The following is a 6,000-nucleotide window of genomic DNA, read 5'->3' as shown; positions in this document are numbered from 1 at the left end:
AGAGCAGATCGGCCTGAAGAAGGATAAGAGTTGGAGGAGATTCAGAGCCAGGATTCAAGAGAAAGACTCTCTGCATTACATCAGGCCTGACGGGGCTCTCTGCAGGAAGGGAAGTCACTTCTAAGGACAAGAGTTAACAGCAACTGCCTGGAGACAACGGTTCACTACAGGAAGAAGAATCTGTCTGAGAGATTTGAGTAGACACAGCAGATCTCTTCCCAGAGAGCGATCCAGCAGCTTCTGGAGACGACAGCTCGCTACATTTGGCGCCCAACGTGGGGCAAGGACTTTTGCTTATCCTGACAAGAGGAGCTAGACCAGACCTTCGCAATTTGGCGCCCGAACAGGGACTTTTTGCTACAAAAGAGGTACCCACAGCAGTCCTTCATCAAGGAGACAGAGTGATTGAGTGGGTGAATCTCCCAGCACAACCAGAACAAAGCCTTACACCTTACCCAGTGCTTGTGGCTAGGATTTTATTAAAGGCTATTAAGAGAGTAACACAATTATCTGGGATAAGTCCTGAAAAAATATACACATTCTATACTAACGCACAGATTAATGTATGCTGTGAGAACATCCCAGAATGGCAAATTTTATTGGCCACCGCTCCAAATTTTGCACATGGATCTCCATTAAAGATTACCCGGCTACTACATAATTGGCGATGGATTTTTGAAGAAAAGGTTTCTAAGGTTCCTCTTAAAGGACCAACAATCTTTACAGATGCCTCCAAAGAAAATATTTGTGCCATATACTCTCATGATTTAACCATAAAGAGAGTAATCAGGACTCCTTTTCAATCCACTCAACAGAATGAATTATTTGCTATCATGCTAGCTCTCACTTATTACCCAGGAGACGTAAATATAATTACTGATTCAGCCTATTCAGTAGGTGTAGTACAAAGAATTGCCACAGCCCAAATAAAATTTGCAGCCTCCAATATTTATCAGCTCTTTAAGGAACTTCAAGAGCAAGTGAGAAAACATCCAGGCAAGATTTATATCTTGCATGTCCACTCACATAGTGGACTTCCAGGTCCCATTTTTGATGGAAATTCAAAGGCAGATAGCCTTCTAACCATGTTAGCCAGTAGTCCTTTATTTCAGGAAGCACAAGAATCTCATTCTAAATATCATCAGGCTGCTCGAGCTTTACGTTTACAATTTGGAATCACAAGAGAGGAAGCTAGGAGCATAGTAAAAAGCTGTACAGCTTGTCTTCCTTTCCATGCTCCTACACTCCCTCCAGGGAAGAATCCTCGTGGTTTGAGACCCAATGAAATCTGGCAAATGGATGTGACCCATTATAAATCTTTTGGTCGTCTATCTTTTATTCATGTCGTGGTAGACACCTTTTCAGGATTCACATTTGCAATGCCAGCAGCAAAAGAGACAGCCCGAGTGGTCACTGAATTCCTTATACAAGCTTTTGCAATTATGGGTGTGCCACAAGCAATAAAAACAGACAATGGACCTGCATATACGTCCAAACATTTTACACACTTTTGTGCACAGTATAAGATTTTACATACCACGGGCATACCCTTTAATTCTCAAGGGCAGGCAATAGTAGAGAGAAGAAACAGAGATATTAAGACACTCCTCCAAAAACAAAAGAAAGGGGGAGCCACAGGTAGCCCTAGGGAACTTCTAAATTTAGTTCTCTATACCATTAATTTTCTAATTTTTGACAAAGATGCACTGGCTCCAGCAGACAGGTTTTATAACCCACCAGAAGGGCAGTGTCCAGTGAGAGCATCTCCACTGTCCTTAGATAATCGCCAGGTGATGTGGAGAGATCCAGAAAGTGGTGAATGGAAGGGACCAGATAGGTTAACTGCCTGGGGGAGAGGGTTTGCTTGTATTTCTTCAGCAGGAGAAGGAATCAGATGGGTGCCAACAAGTGATATTCGCCTTGTCCATCAGAGAGAGACAGAAAAAGAGAAAGACCTCAAAATAAAGGAGAAGATCTAAGAAACATCTGACACTGAAAGAGCATGGATAATAAGAAGACTGTTAAAGAACTTTAAAAACCAGCAGGAATCATTGGACTTCCTCACACAAGATGAGAATAATGGACAATGGACTTATGGACATTTATAAATTTTCAATTTATGATTATTTGATTATGTTATATACTTCTAGCATGTGTTATGTTACTATGTTACTATGTGCTTATGTAATTCATGTAATTATCTGTAATACTTCCCATATTGATGGATTTATGTTTCAAGGTCATTTATGTAATTATCTGTAATACTTCCCATATTGATGGATTTATGTTTCAAGGTCATGACTGTCCTATGTTCTAAATCAAAAGAAAGGGGGAGATGTTAGGATTACTAAGTGAGAACTCAGGTTGTCTGGATGGTGACAAGGTGAGAATTCAGGTTTTCTGGACAATTACAAGGTGAGAACTCAGGTTGACTTGATAGAGGGGGCAAAGCTCATTGGCTGGGGTGGTTCTTCCCAGAAGCCCTTGCATTATTCCACGCCCATTCTCTGGGAGGATAAAAAGAGACAGCACTGGGCGCAGAGAGCAGATCGGCCTGAAGAAGGATAAGAGTTGGAGGAGATTCAGAGCCAGGATTCAAGAGAAAGACTCTCTGCATTACATCAGGCCTGACGGGGCTCTCTGCAGGAAGGGAAGTCACTTCTAAGGACAAGAGTTAACAGCAACTGCCTGGAGACAACGGTTCACTACAGGAAGAAGAATCTGAGAGATTTGAGTAGACACAGCAGATCTCTTCCCAGAGAGCGATCCAGCAGCTTCTGGAGACGACAGCTCGCTACAACTATTATTCTCATGTTACAGATAAGGAAACTGAGGTTAAACCACGTGTCTCAGGCCTCAGAAGTGGTCTTATCATTTGAATCCATGCCCACTTTTCTTTCTGCTGAAGAAAATCCTTAATGTCTCTGGGCCTCAACTTGGGTCCACTGCAGAGGGTCACCCAACTTCGAGTGGGCCCTCTCTGCTGCAAAGCAGTCATTATGTCCCTCCCTAATATATCCACTAATCTCAAAAATGACCAAATTCAAACAAAATAGTTAATTTTTAAAAATGACCAGATGATAGCTGTCTGAATCCAAGGCAAACCAATGACAATCAGTAATACAAGACTATGCTCCAACCACTGATGCCAGAGAGGTCAAAATTGATCTGTTCTATAAAGATTGACATCTTCCAGTAATAACACCAAAAATGATATCACACTCATCACAGAGGATTGCAATGCTAAAGTAATAAAAATGGCAGCAAGTTTGGCCTTAAAGTACAAAATGAAACACGACCGACACGAATAAATTTTTATTTTTCTGAGTGAGTAAACACTCTTTTTCGACAGCCCAAAAGGCCACTTTCTACACGGACATGACCAGATGATCAATATAGAAATCAGATTGCTTATATACTTTGCAGCCAGAGGTGAAAAGGTCTACAAAGACAAGATCTGGAGCGATTTTGTGGCTCAGATCATCAGATTCTTATTGCAATATTTAGACTTAACTTGACGAAAGTAGGGAAAACCATCAGACATAAAGGCATGATCTAAATGATGTTCCTTATTGGATATAAAGTGGAAGAAATGAATAGATGTAAGGGATTCGATCTGGTAGATAGGACACCTGAAGAACTATGGACAGAGGAGGCAACAATGAAAAACATTCCCAATGGCTACCTGGGTGAGACTTTACAAATAGCCAAGGAAAGAAGGAAAGCGAAATAAAGAAGAAAGGAAAAAGATATCCAACTGAATGCAGAATTCCAGACAATAACAAGAAGAGAAAAGGAGATCTTCTTAAATGAGGGGTGCAAATAGGAAGTGACAAAGAGGTCTGGTCTGGTCTGGTCTGAGGTCAGATCTGAATTCACGATCCTGTCTTCCTGATTCCAAGCCCAGTGTGCCATCCATTGTGCTACCCAGATGTTCCATACGCAGAACAGATCACTCTGGGTAAACCAAAGGCTAGAATTAAGCTTCTCAGACGTGCAAATGATGTGACTGATGCAGAGAGCAGAGAAGGATTAGGAGACTTGGGCTGAGTGTGGGAGAGGAGCATGTAAGAGCTGACTTGGAGCTAGTATCATTCAGTATGTGTGTAGTATGACTGATAGCAGAGAGTGAAGAATCAAGAAGTCTTTTGATGGGCGCGGGTGTTCCTCCTTAGTCCTTGAAGAGGATCTATGATATCATGAGGGCCGCACCTTAATTTGAGTGAGACAGAGCTGAAGTCTTCTTCTCTCCTCCAGTCAGCCAGTGGCAAGACAGAGATCAAGGTGACTGATAATGGCCAACGGGGCAGTGGGTGACCTTGGAGTTCTAAATTTTTAGCCTCTAAGAGAGCCATCTGCACCCAGAGAGAGGACTGTGGGAACTGAGTGTGGATCACAACATAGCCTTCTCACTCTTCTTGTTGTTATTTTCTTGCATTCTGTTTTCTTTCTCATTTTTTTCCTTTTTGATTTTTCTTGTGCAGCAAGAAAATTGTATAAATATATGCCCGTATTGGGTTACTTGCCATCTAGGGGACAGGTTGAGGGAAGAGGGTTGAAATTGGAACACAAGGTTTTGCAAGAGTGAATGTTGAAAAACTATACACGCATATATTTTAAAAATAAAAAAAAACTTTAATTAAAAAAAGAAACAAATAAATTATTAGCCTCTTTACAAAGTCCAGCTTCCAAAAGTTAGAGTTTTCCTAGATCTCCAAAAATGGCAGACATAACTCCAGGGAAACTAGCAAGAAGCAGCCAATTAATTTGTCTGGAGTTTTACTGAGTTTTCCTTCATCTAAAGCCCAACAGGCAATCTTGAAGGCCTGAAGCATTTCCTCCTTTGGCTACCATAGCTAAAATGCCTACTGGGTGAGACAGGTAGACAAAAAGGCACAATTCGACATGGCATAAAGAAGAATGGTGGCTTGCATCAAGACAAACACACCTACTGCCTTCAGATCTGGCCAGAAGTTTGAAATAGCCGCTCATGTAGATCCAATATTTATAATATAGGCCGGGGGAAGATCGGACTAGAACAAAGAGCATGGAGGCATGGGGAAGGATAGTTGGGACCTTGTGCAAGACAATCCAGTCTATGAATGTTTTCAGAAGAAGAGATCATCAAAGCTATCAATAGTCCCAGTAAAAAAAATGCTCTATTCGCTACTGACAGAGAAATGTGCTTTAAGACAATTGTCAGACTCCTCATACTTACCCGATTGGCTAATATGACAGAAAAGGAAAATGACACGAGTTCACTGTTGGAGGAGTTGTAAACTAGTCTACATTTGGAATTAAACGCCAAGGACACTTCAACCCAGTAATACAGCCATTAAGTTCACATAGCAAAAAAGTCAGTGAAAAGGAGAAAAGACATATTTGTACCCAAAAATTATTTATAACAGCTTTTTTTGTGATGGCAAAGAATTTGAAATCAAGGAAATGCCCATGATTAATAAATGGCTGAACAAGCTGCGGTACAAAATTGGGATGGAATACTTTTGTGCTCTTAGAAAAGAGCAGCAGAAATTCAGAAAAGCCTAGAAAAACTTACATAACCAGATGCTAAGTGAAGTGAGCGGGACCAAGAGACCACAATAAAATTATGTGATGGACATGGCTCTCTTCAACAATGATCAACGTAATTCCAATAGACTTGTGATGGAAAGTGCCATCCACATCCAGAGAAGACATCATAATTTCACCCTTTTTGTGCTGTTGTTGCTTTTTTTTTCCCTGGTTTTTTTTTTCCACTCAGCATGACAAATCTGGAATACATTTAGAAGAATTTAACCCATAACATATTGCTTGCTGTCTTGGGTAAGGAGAGGAGGGAGACAAATTTGGAAAGCAAGATTTTGCCAAGGTGAATGTTGAAAACTATCTTTGCATGTATTTGGAAAAATAAAATATCATTAAAAACAAAAAAGAAAGGAGAAGCAGGATAGGTTCAGAAAAATCTAGGGAAAATGCAAAGTGAAGTTAGCAGGATTCTGA

The sequence above is a fragment of the Sminthopsis crassicaudata genome, chromosome 3 (genome assembly GCF_048593235.1).
Source record: "Sminthopsis crassicaudata isolate SCR6 chromosome 3, ASM4859323v1, whole genome shotgun sequence".
NCBI lineage: Eukaryota > Metazoa > Chordata > Mammalia > Dasyuromorphia > Dasyuridae > Sminthopsis > Sminthopsis crassicaudata.
This window is presented reverse-complemented; position numbering follows the sequence as displayed.